The sequence below is a fragment of the Manis javanica genome, chromosome 5, assembly GCF_040802235.1.
Source record: "Manis javanica isolate MJ-LG chromosome 5, MJ_LKY, whole genome shotgun sequence".
Taxonomy (NCBI): domain Eukaryota; kingdom Metazoa; phylum Chordata; class Mammalia; order Pholidota; family Manidae; genus Manis; species Manis javanica.
Genome location: NC_133160.1, coordinates 98,502,107 through 98,517,826, shown reverse-complemented (window position 1 = coordinate 98,517,826; position 15,720 = coordinate 98,502,107). Strand labels below are relative to the sequence as shown.

General features: G+C 38.2%; 1 protein-coding gene and 1 long non-coding RNA gene across 9 annotated transcripts in view; one reads left to right on the top strand and one right to left on the bottom strand.

The window, feature by feature from the left end:
• LOC140849590 (uncharacterized) overlaps nt 1-14,388 on the bottom strand; it is a 101,084-nt gene extending 86,696 nt beyond the window's left edge. For all 4 annotated transcript variants that reach the window (XR_012131656.1, XR_012131657.1, XR_012131658.1 and 1 more), the window contains exon 1: nt 7,027-14,388. This is a non-coding gene — a long non-coding RNA (uncharacterized lncRNA). The remainder of the gene's footprint in view (nt 1-7,026) is intronic.
• CCSER1 (coiled-coil serine rich protein 1) overlaps nt 1-15,720 on the top strand; it is a 1,413,823-nt gene that overhangs the window by 1,166,871 nt on the left and 231,232 nt on the right. The window lies entirely within an intron of this gene.

Here is a 15,720-nt window from a genome sequence, read left to right as displayed (position 1 = left end):
TCCTCTAAAGTATTAGACAACCCGTATCTAAGCTAAAAGAGAGATTGTCTTCCCTTTGGGGAAACTGTGAGAAACACACTCACTGGTCCAAATTCAATAAGTGGACATGGAGACAAAGAGAACAGCGGAGCGAGCCTTTAATGAGGGTCTTGCAAGATTGGGTGTATGGTGAGCAGGCACACCTGGGGAGTTTGGTGCCAATAATGTATCTCCTAGTACGTGAGTCCCTCCCCTGGTTCCTCATTGGCTGAGTACTACAGGGTTCACATTCTTTCCCGGATGTCACCTAAGCCAGTTATATCTTTCCTTTACATTTGTCTTAATTTTATCGGTAGGTTTAAAAAATGCAAACAGGTATTGCCAGGCCCTTATCAATTCCCCTACCCACAATCTCAGCCTGAGCAGCTTCCACCACGTGGCCCTTTGTTAATACCTTACTGTTAAAATATTTAAACATCCTAGTGGGAATAAATCACATTTAGGTTTTATACTCTTTCCTAACAGTTCCCCCCTCTTTTTATTTAAGAATTTCTGATTTTATTCCCAGTAATGTATTTTAATTTACACTTGGTCCTTTCTCAAATTTCTCTAATCTTGTTTATGGCTGCCTCTATAAGCTTTTGAGTCAAGCCTCTCACACAAGGGATGATATAGCATCTACAGCAGTTAAAACTCCTGCAACTATAACAAGGGATGTTAAAACAGAGGCAACCATACCTTTCTATTTTCTAAACCATCTTTCCAACCAGTCTGTGAAATGGTTATATATACAACTATAACAAGGGATGTTAAAACAGAGGCAACCATACCTTTCTATTTTCTAAACCATCTTTCCAACCAGTCTGTGAAATGGTCACCGATGCTAGAGTTTTCAGCTAATTCATTAGCTAACATGGTGAGTCCCTGTAGGGCTTTAGTAATAGTACCATCAGGGGCAGTATTATTTGGGATAAAAATACAATATTTTCCTCCTAACATAACACAGATTATATTCTCTTTTCTCAGGCCATCCTGCTGGTAGCATCTAGTTGACTAGTTACTCCTTGAACAGCATCCCTGGTATATTTAATGATCTAATCTACATTTTTGTTGATGGTGGACCACCAAAATAGTGCTGACTCAAATCTTGTAGCTATTTGATTTATAGCTTTAAATTCATCAGGATCTCCCTTGGGGACTCCTATTGACTCAATGTATACATTTGACTTCTATGAAAATTTTTTTCACTGGGTGTAGAGAGAAATGCCAGGGTAAATGGAATGGCCAATTTGACTAAAGCACAAGTCCCAGTCCAGGTGGGTGGCAATGAGTAGTGCAGGTTCCCCTTTCTACAGTACCACCAAACATCCGCTTGGGGGATGCATAATTTCAAGAAGTTGCCCTCTTTAGAGACATTTAGGACATGGGTACAAGTCAGTAAGTTCCCCACAGGAGTTCTGAAACCTTCCCCTTGCCTAGAGAGGCATGAGGAGTGATTCATCTTCCCTATTGAAAAAGAAGGGATTGCCCTTGGGTCTGACTTCTTTAGTGCATGAAAGAGTAAAGACAAGCCCTTCTAAGTCTCATTTCCCCAAGCATCCTTGTCCTGCTGGTACAGGGCCAACATGCAGTTCATCCCAGTGGGGTCTGTATCCCAGCCAGAGGGAACGGACCACCTGTGCCTGTGGCCATCCAGCAGCACATGCGTAACAATCGCTTTTATTCAAAGTCAGTACTGAAAATTTAACCCACTCTACCCAGGCATTGGTCTCTCCATAACCTATCTCTATTTCACGAGTCTGTTTTAGATATTTTATCTGGTACAGTCTCCAGAAAGCTGTCTTTAGTCATTTAGGTTACCACAAGAGAGAACCTGACAAGCATCAAACCTAATGGTTTGGAGCTTGATGTTTTAGTAATATTGATTACCAGTTTGACAGGATAACCAGGAGTTCCTTCCCATTCTAGGGCTCCCTGTGACCTGCCTGTGAAATAGAGTTAGAAGGATAAAAGTTAACATTTTACGTTCTTTTTAGTTTCAGCCTTAAGGGTTGGTTAGCCACCTGGGACACCTGCCAATTCTGTTTTGTCCGCAGATCCCCCAGTCAGTTTCTTTACTCCGGTGTAATGAGTCCAGCCCTTTCCAGCCATCCTCACTGCATCTCAAGTGATCAGGAGCACTTGGTAGGGGCCTTCCCAGCTGGGCTGGAGTCAATCTTCTTTCCAGGATTCTACTAACACCAGGTCTCTAGGCTGGAAGCAGTGAGCGAAGAACTCAAGTGGGGGCATCTGGGTGAGGAGTCCTTTCAGCCTGAGAGAAGATAAGTTAGAAGACATGGCCAGCACATATTCTCTTAAAAATTCATCTTTTGTTTCTATAGTGGGCAAGTCTGTTGCCCTTCCCAGATATGGTAGTTCGTATAATAATCATTATTCCCTGTAGTACTTTTGAAGTAAGATGACTCCCGTTATCTGAATCAACGTTTTCTATTAACCCAAACCTAGGAATAACTTGCTCTTAAAGTACCTTTATCACTGATCCTGCCATTGCAGTTGTTAATGGTTGAGCCTCCATCCATCCAGTGAGATGGTCAGCAATCACTACTAAATATTTAAGCTTTCCCACTTTCAGCATCTCAGTAAAGTCAATCTGAATACTTTAGAATGGTCTTATTCCTGGGAGTCTCTCCAGATACTGGCTTTCTCATACACTTCTTAGTAATTATTTCTTGGCACATTATGCAGCTCTTACAAACTTGTTTAGCAATGGTATAAATGCTAATACACCCATAAACCTTTAGCAAAGCATCACACATAGCCTGAGGACCCCAATGGCTCCCTCTAAGTAACATGTTCATCAGCTCTCTCATAATAGACTGGCCGATCATTTCTCTCCCATCTGGTAAAGTCCACCTCCCTTTCTTATCTTGAGATGCCCCACCTCCTGTAGCTTCTTAATCTCCTTCTTGGAAAACTTTGGGATCAATGAGATTTTAGGGATATTTGGGGTGAGGTTCAAAAATCTAATTTCATCCTCAGATGCAGCCTCTTTAGCAGCTACATCAGCAATCCTATTACCCATAGCTTCATAGGAACTTCCTTTCTGGTGACCATTCACATGCGTTATAGAAATCTCAGCTGGAAGTACAAGATTTTCCAGAACTTCCTTAATTAATTCCCCATGAGTCAATTCCTTTCCTTTACTGTTTATGAGGCTTCTTTTTGTCCAAATTTTTCCAAAGATATAAACTACACCAAGTCTGATATTCTGTGAGGTCTATGTAACTATGGCTCAATTCTGATTGGCCTTCAGCTTCCTCTGCACATAAGCAGCTGGTTGGATTGAGATAGTGTCTGTGGTTAAGATCAGGTCATCTTTTTCAAGTAAACTTGCTTCATATTTTAAAATTTGAGAATCTATTAACCAGTGCCCAGCCCACTGATTAAGTATGACCTGAAACTGATGAGGACTACTGACCGTGAGGGTTCCTCCAAGTTAATTTCCTGCTCTTTTCCACCAGTAAGGTCGTGGCTGCGATGGCCTGAACACATTCAGTTCATCCTCAAGAGACAGGGTCCAATAGTTTAGACATAAAGGCCAATGGTTGTTTCTTTCCTCCCCAGGCTTCGGTCAAAACCCTACAGAGAACCTTATTCAACAGTAACAAATTAGTGAAACGGCTTCTCTAAAGATGGGAGTGCCAGGGCTGGGGCGGTGACTAAGGATTGCTTTCAATTCCTCTAGAATTTGCAGTTCCCCTGGGGTCCATTGGAGAGGGTCTGGCTCTTCCTCTAACAATTTGAAATGCAAACTCTAGCCTCTCTTCTAACAAACACTTTTTGAACTTCTCTCAGTAATTCTTCTATAGGTTTTTCATTCCATCCATCTAAATTCTGTAATTTCTTAGCAATATCTGGCCAACTTTCGGTTACAAAACTGCCTTTTAAAAGACCCTGTCCTACCTGAGCTTCTGGGTCAAGTCCTGAATACTTTCTCATCTGGTCCCTGAGTCTCTATGAAAATGCAGTTGGGGTTTCTTCCTTTTCCCATTGGACTTCAAACACCTTAGAAACATTTTGAGATCTTGAAACCAATTCCCTAATTCCCTTTAAAATTAGCCCTCGAAGATCCCGCATTTTAATTCTATCTCCTAGATTATTATTATCTCATCTAGAATCTACATTTGGGAACTTTTGTTCTGCTGACTGGACACCCGGGCCCGGTAGGTGTTTTTGTTCCCAAGACACAGCAGCTCTCCTGATCACCCACTCTCACCACCAGGGAATAGGATACTCATGTTGGACATCAGTTCAACCTAAGTATATATATTAGGTCCCAGGAATTGATCTAGTTGGTCCACTAGGCCAAGGGGATCTTCTAGCAATGCTTAAAATTTCTCACCTCAGTACCCATGAGGGGAGCATTAACAAATTTCTCCTTGTCCTAGTAAGACCTCTGTCAATGGAAACATCTTGGGATTCCTGGTGGATTACCCAGAAGGCAAGAGGAAACTCTAAATCCTTCTTACATTGTTAAGTCCAGGGAGAGGAAATCTTGGGGCAAAATACCTCTAAAAACTGAAATCAGTCAAAGGGAGAAATAAAGTTTAAAATCTATTTATTGCTCACAAGCTGCAGTCTGGGGACGTTTCTCTCTTTCAGGCTCTAACATCAGCCAAAAACTGGCCCTCCCCCTCACCTCTCAGGTACAGAATAGCCCTCCGTTGCCCAGGTAATTACCCATTAATATGGAGATGAACTTCTCTCTACCTGAGGAAAGCTGCAAATGCACTAAAGCCATACTTCTTTCCACCTCTGAATGCCTGTTGATATGCAGATATGCCAAAGCCAGGCAAAATATTCTGGAAATGTTACAATTTTACCCACAGGGAGGGAGACAAGAAAGTGGGTCCCAATGTTAAATAGGTATGAGTGGGGTGGAAAGAGAAAACGGCCAGGAAAGTCCACTAAAAAGACCCAGAGTTGATTAATTAAAGCTCAGAAAGACAGGAGCAACTTGGCCTGGAATGTTTGAATATTCCTCAGATGAAGGAGAGGGTACCTCAGCATAGCCTGTCCTTATTATGTTAATCATACAGGCCCAGCCTCTTCTACTCTTTTTTTTTAACTTTACCTATATGCTATTTTTTATTCTTTCCAACCCCAATCAAATAGTCTGCAACCCAGGCAACCAATTTAGCATGCAGGTGTAGCCATAAACAACATAGCAAAAGGCAGGAAGGATTTCATCCCAAAGATTGCATTTTAATACCCAGGAGGTCAAGAAGCAAGACTCTCAACTTATTCATTAGCAAACAGACAATAACTCTGCCCTCCTTGGAAGAAGGGCAGACAGTGCTGATATGCTCCCAAACCAGGAAGCTGCTATCCTGGGAGGGGACTAAAAGCAGTAAATTTCTTGTGTAATGCTAATTTTGCAGAATTACCTAGAGGACTGATAAAAAATATAATGCTTCATCAAAGATACTTGAGACCACCTAACAAGTCTACACCTCCAAGTCCCAGCCACACTCTTAAAGAATCCTTAAAAAGGGAACCCCCAACCTCTAGGCCACTCCTCTCTCCAAGGCCACCGGCACCCTCAAAGTGCACAACCTTTTAACTTCAAACTTTCTCTCTCCAACCTCCCAGGGTGCCCCTCCCTGCTCAGGCCACCTACACTTTCTCTCTCCCCCAGTAACTGCAAACAAAACTCTCACTCCGCCTCACCACCGTGTCCCTGCCCCTCAACTCTGCTGTGGCTGCTGTGGGGAAAAGGACCGAGGAAAACACACAATGCTCTCCCAATACCAGGGCTTGTCCTGGGAAGTCTCTTATAGTTCCTCTCTAGCTTTCCCTTCTCTGGTGTTGAGGGGAAATAGGGGAAGCGCCCTTGGTAACCAACAGATTCCTCAGGTGAACTGGAGGCTTTATTACTATCAAAAAAATAACTTAAGCCTGGCAAAGCCAATTTTCATCTGACTAATCCAGACAAAACAGCAAAATTTGATCATCTTCTGTTTGTCCTTAACCCAGTACAGGAGGTGTCCCCCCAGTACCGTAACCTTCACCCCAGCAGGCTATCTGGGGGGAATTTCAAGGAAGCTCATCTGGTTCCCTTTCTCTTCTTCCCTAGGCCTCGAATATATATTTCCCATCCTTCAAGAGGTCCCTGTGTCTGAGTTACCTGTATACTCAACCCCCCATAATGGAAGTTTCTTGCACACATCCCGACATTACGAGTCTCAGCCACACACACTTGACCTCTGAAAAATGCCCAACCACCAAGGCAGTACTTATAGCCCAAATTTCCTACCTTGGCTCATGCACAAGGTTGCCTGGTTGCTGCGGTGCCTGCGTTTTCTCCCCTGTGTTGGTCACGCTGTCTCCACACAACAGTCTCGGGTCTCCCCTTGGCTTCCGTGCAAAGGTGAGATGCCCAGACTGAGTGGACCCCCCAAAGCCAGGCAGGATGCGTCTTCCCACTCCACTTGGGCCCCCACCTTGCACAGGCAAGAGGGTCCCAGACAAGCCCCCAAATTGTGAGAAACACACTCACTGGTCCAAATTCAATAAGTGGACATGGAGACAAAGAGAACAGCGGAGCAAGGCTTTAATGATGGTCTTGCAAGATTGGGTGTCTGGTGGGCAGGCACACCTGGGGAGTTTGGTGCCAATAATTTATCTCCTAGTACGTGAGTCCCTCCCCTGGTTCCTCATTGGCTGAGTACTACAGGGTTCACATTCTTTCCCGGATGTCACCTAAGCCAGTTATATCTTTCCTTTACATTTGTCTTAATTTTATTGGTAGGTTTAAAAAATGCAAACAGGTATTGCCAGGCCCTTATCAATTTCCCCACCCCCACTCTCAGCCCGAGCAGCTTCCACCGCGTGGCCCTTTGTTAATACCTTACTGTTAAAATGTTTAAACATCCTAGTAGGAATAAATCCCATTTAGGTTTTATACTATTTCCTAACAAAACTACATATAATATGTTGAAAAGGCTAATTTATTCTCTGGAAACAGAAATAAAAATTTTTCATTACCTTTTCAGTTGTCCAATTTAAAATATCTCTATTGCCATAGGATCAAGGAGACCATTTGCTCTGGAGAGGTATCTGCCTCAGCTTTCAGCAACTTGACTCACTATAATGAGTATCCTGCCCATTAAGTACAGGTTTCACTTTCCAGTTACCTGATCCACAGACTGTTAGGAATAGAAGGGTTCTTTGCAGCCATCCAGTCTGGCCCCCTTATTTTATGCTTGAGGAAAATGCCATCAGGAAGAGTTAATTAAATCTTTCATTGCTATTTCTTCAGTAGTTCTACCTGATCTGTTTGCTTCCATTGTTGCATCCCACTATGAATACTTCAGTTTGTTTTTTTGTTTTGTGTTTGTTTTTTGTTGTTGCTCTTTGAAATGCAGATCTGGTCATCTGACTGTAATTCTAGATTCACCCTTGCACACCAGAAATAATTCATGTGTTCACAAAGGCCTGCAAGTTCTGGCTCTGCATGCTAGCCTCATCTTGTTTCAAACTTTCCTGGCTCACAGGCCTGCTGCAGTGACTTTTCCTCCTGATTCTCTGTCTTCTCCTGCAGCAGGACAATGGCACTCACCCTCTTTTTCTTCCTTTTACCTCATTAATGCCTATGTTTTTCAGATCTCAGTCCTTTGTCAGTTCCTTAGGAAAATCTTTCTTTACCTCCCTGTCAACCAACCTTTATAAATTTGCATAAAATAATGGAAACAGAATTTCCACAGGTTTTACTGTTTTAATTTGGATATTTTCACATTTTAAAAATATGTGATGATTTGATAAATAGAGTATCCCACCCACTAGGCTGTAAGTTCCATCAGCACAGAGATCCCATGATTTTGTAACACATTGTACTTAAGTCAACATCCAACACAGGATATTTGTTCACTAGTAAGTGTTGTCAGGCTGGACATCAAACCCAACTACAAAGTCTGTATCTTTCATATGTATCACTTGATACAATCCATAGGTGCTCTCTGCAGTGTATTTTTAACCTAAAGTTGCTTTCATCTTCATCAGAATTAAGCTATACACATAAACATCTTAATGAATTTTCAACAAACTCAAGTCGACAAAAATGAATGGTAAGACATTAGATACTCATTAAATTATTGAAGTCTTGCTAATTTCTAAAAATGTGCTGTATTGATTTACCCAGTATGATTTTCTTTGTGTTGAAACCATTGAGAGAGGTCATTTAAAACTAATTTATGTTTATGAATAATTTTAATTTATAGTTGGTGTTATTACTTTAAGAATACTTCATAATTAAAAAATTCTTAAAACAAAATCATATTTTCCTTGCTAATCAAAATACAACTTTCTATCTTTTTTTTCTAAAATGGAAAGAATTGCTCACACTGATAATATTATCACCATAGTTATCTACATTATTGAGTGCTTACAAACCATGTGCTACATTTATAAACTACAGTATGAGATAGTAAGCAGTTTTTGCCGTTAGCCTAAAAAAAATTATCTCTGGTCTCAAGGAATGTATAATTAAAAGGGAAATGTATCAAAGTAGAAAAATTTCAGATGTAAATAATGAATTAACTTTATGTTATTTAGGAGCAGGATGGATATAAGAGTAAAGACACTGGAGTAACAGAAAATTGTCATTGCCATCTAACAATTCTGTAATTCTCTAGGTTTCAATATTTCCAGTTTCTTTTTATATATATATATAAACAACTCAGTATATGCATATAATAGAGTCCATATGTTCCACTGGGGGAGAAAAAACAGGAAGATTTACCTCAATCGTGACAATTTATTGTTAATGCTGCAGAAGAAAGTAGGAAGTAAAAGGTAAGAGTATTAGCATTTGTAAGATCCACCAGGATTAATAGTAGCTCTGAAAGGCCAACTACAGGTTGGTGAAACAGGAGGAGCTGTTTATATTTCTAATCCAGTTTATAGTCACATAGTTTACTTCCTGTTGCTAAATACCCACGTAAAATCTGAACCCACTTTTTATATAACAAGGCCTTGATATTTTCCCTGTAAAGTCTTAAATAAAGCCTTATTTCTTGGGAGAGATTCTCTGCTCTGTTAAAAATGACAGTATAATTCAGCTTATTCTGTAATATGTATAAAAGCTTATTAAAGTCCACATCGCACATTGAAACCAGTTTCGAAACTGTTTGAGAGGAACAAACTTTACTCTTAGAGAAGAATCTTTCTCCTTTTCTTGTGTTAGATTTTTATGCTTATAAGCATCTAAATATCCATTCTTGTCACAAAGGCAATCTTCACCAAACATCTGCAGAAACATTTGGAATGCTATTGTTATGAGAGGAATTGTCCAAGTGTGCATGCTTCTCAAACATACCATTATGGTTGGATTGATAGTCCTGAAAAAAAATTCTGAATACAGTATAATGCACTGTCTTAATCATCTGTTACTGTATATCAGATAAAATGACTTGTTTATCATAGAATTCTTCAGAATGGAAATGTGGGTTGTCTTCTAGAGTTGTGTTATGTCACCTGAAAAATTATTCATTTGCAATCAACTTACTTGCTGAGGAAAGCATTATAAACTCTGGCAAGGACTTTAGCTATCTGTAAATCACTCTTTCCTTTTTTTCTCTTAAGTTAAGGATCATGTTGTCCATTATGTTCATTTGCTAGCCTTCCCTCTACCCATTATATAGACTAAAACACAACACAGATTCTCAATTTTAACCTTATGTCTATATAATATTGTACCTCCTACCTCCTTGGATCATTACTTTTTGTTCTAGAAGTGGAATAAGGTAAAACACCTCTTTGGAGTTCAAATATACAACCCCCTATATCCTATTCAATTATGCTGTGATCATGTAAATTAATAAGGAATGTAATAATTTCCATAACTAAAAAAATAGAATCCATCTTTGCATAACCCTGTTAGAGAAATTTATAGTTTAAAACAACTGGTTAAACATAGCTATTAGCTAGGAGGTGAGCCCTGATACTATGAGAAAAATGACTTGTGAATAACGAAAGAGCAACACAGAATTAACTCCTCTTTGATTGACTTAGGTCTGAGTGATTACATTAGAAAGGATTCAATATTAGTTTTTGAAACAGATTGATTAAAGTACAGCCTTTCTGTTTTTCAAATATTTTTTTCCTAAAGCTGGAAGTAAAACAAATACTGAGAAAGTAATAATGTTTTAGAAAATGAGCATGACCTAAGCATTGAAGTTTTAAATTTTTTAAAAATTTGCTAAATAACATAGAAACTCTAAAAGGGTTAGAATAAAAGAGCATTCAGTTGATTTTAAACATTCAAATGTTTATATGAATTAATTAATAATTTGAGAAAACAAATAATTCCATGAGATTACTAAGAATGTTAATTTTGTATAATTAATACCAAAATCCTGAGCTCACTTTGTTAGATAGCCAGTCTGTTCTACCCTGCCATTTACTCCTTTCTAACCAAATCTTACTTGCTCATATCTTCTCAAACCCATACATCTGTCTCAATCTCACACCATGCAGCTATCTCAATTTTAAATGTTTCTTGGGTTGTGTATGTCTGGATCTTGCCTATATCCACAAAGTTTTGCCTGGATATGCTTCTTAATTCATTAAAAATAAAGTATTATGTTGTGCAATGTACTGTACAAATTGTAGTGCTGACTGGGGAGACATGAGGAAGGTAATTGCTGCCATCCAAAATCAGTCCAAAGAGACAGATAAAAGAACACACACACACACACACACCAAGAAAATACAAGGTAAGATGGTAGAAAACACTTTTTATATATCAGAGAAATCTAATTATGTATGCATCGCTTAATTTGTATATACATGTGTATTTTTGCAACATGCTCTGTGTATTAGTCTCTACCATTAGGTAAATATGTGTCCATATGCAGGTGTATTTTCCTGTACATGTGATGTTTAGTTGAGTCAGACCGTTTCTGTGTCCAATTGTGTGCCTATGTGTGTTGTCCTCTCTATACTGAAAGCATATCTGCTATGTGCTTCCTCCACATGTAAAGCTCACTTAGTGGGGAAGATATATTTATTGAGGTGGGTAAAAGTTAGCCTGAGCTGGATGTAAAAGTATAAAATCAGAAAACCTTCAGTGCTTGTATGTCTTGAATCTGCCCTGGGGGATTTCTTGCTAAGATGAAATGAGGCCTCTAATGTTTCATTATTTTTTAAGTTAAAAAGCTGTTGTTATACTGAATAAAATTAATATTTGTTATTTGTACTATTATAGGACTGAGAATAGGCATTACTGAATTGGGATTTTTAAGCCTGGAGCCTCCATTCTTGGCCAATGAAAAACTAGTCCCTAGAGTAAGGGAGACAAAGATCAGGTAAAGCTGGAGAGGAGTCACAGGGAGAAACGGAAGCCAAATGTGCTTATGTGTTTTCTATTTCCCCAGCCCAACCCCATGCAAACTCCCCCCACCTACCCTTTCACAGAGTAAAGCAGCTGGGGAGTGGGAGGCCTCCTATACCAACCGTTACCATTCCCAGGCCCGCCGGCCATTCCCTAGGAGCTTACTGTTCAAAGGAGGAGACCCCAAGAAGGCAGCTCTGGAGAGGAGGGAGGGCCAGCAATGGCCAAGCAGAGCAGTCCTACTGAACCTTTTCCCAATGGCACGAATGACACAATCACTCCTTCCCCCCCAATTCTATTCAGGGAAATGAATAAAGCAGGGCTGGAGAAGGGACCATTCTCTTATGGAATATGGAGTGGAAATACTTTTCCCTCTGTAGACATACAAGAGGTATTGCAGTAATTATCCACAACATGAGTGAAGAGAGCAAAAAGGAGGACTTCTTTCAGTGGGGCTGATTTTGTGCCTATGGGAAAGCTCAGGGGAAATTTTCAGATGAAGAAAGGACAGAGCATGAGGGCCATCAGGCTAAGTATGATTGTGGCCCATGGTGGTAATTTCCTTAGCAGGATCACAAAACAATGAGGACATAAACATGCTTACATCATGTTGACTGGGAGTTGACTCAGAGTTAAAACAGGCCAGAAAGATTTGTGCTACCATCACTGCCAATGATGCTGTCATTTGAGTTGTGTATGCATTTACATTTTCACAACATGCCACACATCAAAAAAAATCACAAAATTATTTTATGTCCGTATTTCACTTCCCATTTGCTGTGTGCTCATTTTATTTATACTTCTCTTATTCATAGCTTTGGCTGCAAATTGAAAAGAGCAAATTCAGCAGAGCTGTACTTTTACATAATGTAACGGAGAGTAGAGGAGGAGGGTGTGGGTACATAGTTAAGAGGAAGGCAGATTTGAAAGTCAACTGTAGTGATATTTGTGTCTATAACACATTCATTAACTGTTGTTGATTAAGACAATCTCTAGCTCATCAAGCTACATTTCAATACATAAAGCCCAGTGTAGTTATATATACATGTTGGTTCTATGCGTCTTGCATACTTATTTATCCTGCTTTGATTAGGAGTGTGTTTTAAAATTAGAATCTTATCTCTAACTATTGACAGAATTTTGTGAGATGCAAGTATTTAATGTTTTATAGAGGTATACATCCTATGAAGTTGGTCAGTAAACTCACTTTGGTTTAATACTTAGTTATTATTGCACAAGAAGTATAAGCTTGGTATTTGTTATACTGTGTCTTTTCCTTTAATATACTACTATAACTGGAGGCATAATGAATGCAGGGAACATCTCTGATAAAATGTCCTTTATACACAGTAAAGATTCAGAACTTTCACTGTAGGAAATGAGGAAAAGACTAACTTTTCAGACCAAATTACAGATGTAAAGAGCTAATGCCTAAAGTGATTGATACTGTCATTTTAAATAGATTTCCAATAGTAGTAGAACAATAACTATTCACATTTTTCCTAATTAGAGGTCTAATTGACTTAAATAGAATAAGGCTTCTAAACTTATATTTCAATAAAAATATTTCTATATTCCTATTAAAATTATCTTCCTGTAAAATTACATAAACTTAATGTTAAACTTGACTGAGCTCTAAATCTCTACCCTCAGAGAAGACTATTAATGGCTGGTAGTACAGTACTTTGTGTAGATTTAATTATTAAATATTGTATATATATAAATGCATCCCTTTGTTAAAAATGCAAATAAATGCGATTGCATGTAGAATAACTTAAAACAGAGTCAGGTTTAGTGCCTTTTTCATAGAAATTGTTACATAAGTACGTGGATGACCATGGTGATGATCCTCAAAAGATACAGAGGATATTTCAACAGGTGCTAATACTATTAAAGTGCAATGCTCCATTTTCAGGAAAAGTCAAGTTTAAATTACTGATGCTATTTTAATGATTTTAAAGAAGGGAAATTTATCTTTCTTGAAAAAATTAGACAAATGTCTTTAAAGAAATTTATTTGAACAGATGTTTGAAGGATAATGCTTGTTTTTAATATGTGAATATTTAGTTTCCTAATTTACCATCACATATTGGAGCCAAGAAATATATACGAAAGCAGAAGATTTTTGTTCTTTGTATCATGTCTTGCCTACTGTCTTCAGGTACTGTACACTGTATCTGGTGTAATTAGCCCTGCCCAGTTCCTTCATTCAAATTGGAAAAGTACTAAGAAGTATGTCAGAAAGTAGACAGCTTCTTTTTCACGTTGGTGTCCAGTCCTTTCCTATCTTGTGAACGTTGGACCACAGCTTCATCTAACCTCCAGTAACTATGGCCAGTTTGCCAGCTGGGTCTTTCGAACTCACCCTATTTTGTACTCTGGCTTATTTCTGAGCCTGAATTTGGACTCCAAAGTTCTATGCTGCTGAGCTGGGAAAAACTCTTGTCCTGTTCCTCCATGGATTTTCCTCCTTAGTGAAGGTAGATGTTAGCACAGATGCTTTCAATAACTAGAGATACTTTCAAGGCATTCTCTGGAAGGAGATTAGGGCTTTTTATAAAGTTAACAATGTCTGAAGGGTTGATATAAAAAAAATTGAATTTGTCACAGTGGAAGAATAAGAACATTTTTTAAAGATTACGTGTAAGTTTTGTTATTGTTTAAATTTTAAATTCCATAGGAGAGAGATGAGTGGCAATGGAGATTGAGGAAAATGATATTTTCAGTATTTTAGATACAGTCTTGTAAGCACCTTACCATAACCAATACCTTTGTCCTTCTCTTCCAATAAAACTCCTTGAAAATAGCCCAGGTCACATTAAAAATTATTTAACCCTCTTGGATTTGAAGGCTAGCTCTTTCATGTAGGTGGATTAACTTATTATCCAGATGAGCACTGCAAAACTCCCCAGATTGTTTCTGCATCTCTTTGTCTCCAGCCACGATTTTCCCAACAGTCTTACAGCCATGGCTGTGCTGCCCATCCTAACATTATAACAGTTATTACACACACTAAGTTGAGAGTTTTTATTAATGGTAACACTGCAAAATATAGGGTGACTCCTCAGTTTGAGGCATGCTAGCCTCAGGAGAGAGGGCATAACTGTACAGTAAAAAAGCATTTTATTTCAGAGTCTCTAAGGCATATCACATGGTCCAGAGGGTTGTCCTTTTCAGGGGGTTAATGAAACAATTCTGTAATTATGGAATAATAAAGTTCAAGTGTCCTCATGTGATATTTTATAGAACTTAGGTAAGGGCAATCAAAATAGCATGATAAATGGATTACATGATCAAGTTGACCTGAATATATTGTAATTTATAGATTCAACTATGAAGAAAGCACAGATTTTAAAATGTCTTAAAATGCCTTAAAAATAAGGTCAAAATATATGCCAAATGAACTAAGATGCACTTAAAATTTAAGTTTACACATAATGACTGGTTTGCAGTAAGAATTACAACAAATTTTGCACATTAATTTAAAAGACTTCATGTAGATATGGAACCCGCTGTTGTGGTTTTTCAGTGTCTCTCTGGTTAAATGTTAATGATAGATTCTGAAAAGTAAAGACCAGAACACTGAAATCCATTAAAGTTCCCTGTGATGTCCACATGCTAATGAATTTTTCCCTTTAACTATTTTTATCTATCCTAAAGGAAGCACAAACTTTTAAAAATACATACTAGCAGTCTTGATAAACAGGCAATTTGACCAAAAATACTGCATCTATTTGGAGACTACCATTTGTTTACTATTCAGTTTTCCTTTTGCCTTCCCCATCGCATCACATAATGACTTTGAGAACTATCTTTTTTTTGGCTTTTTGACTTTTTGACTCTATCAGTGCCTCACGGGTAATATAACTTTCTTGTACACAGTACTTAGCAAGCTCATACCAAGAAAAGGCAAAATTAAAGAAACTAATCTACTATAAATTAATTTATTTTCCATATAGTTGCATTTTCTAAATGTTATGGTAGTGTTAAATAATTATTTTATGAATAGTGCTAAGTTGTTGACTCTCTTAAATCCTTAAAGAAAATATATCATCAGTGCCCACACAAAATCATTGAAAAATGACTGAAATGAGAAAAATTAATTTTTTAATTTCAATATGTGCTTTTTTCCTCCCAAAGATTTCAATTGGTTTACTCTAATATTACCTTATTTTCATAATAATTTTAAATATAGTAATTATTGAGGGATGATTATGTGTCAGGTCACGTACTAATGCTTTATATTCCTTATAATTTACATCCTTTAAAAATCCATAAAATAGAGATCTGTTTGATTTCCTTCACTTTACAACTGAGGGAATTACATCTTAAAAGATTAAGAAATTTGG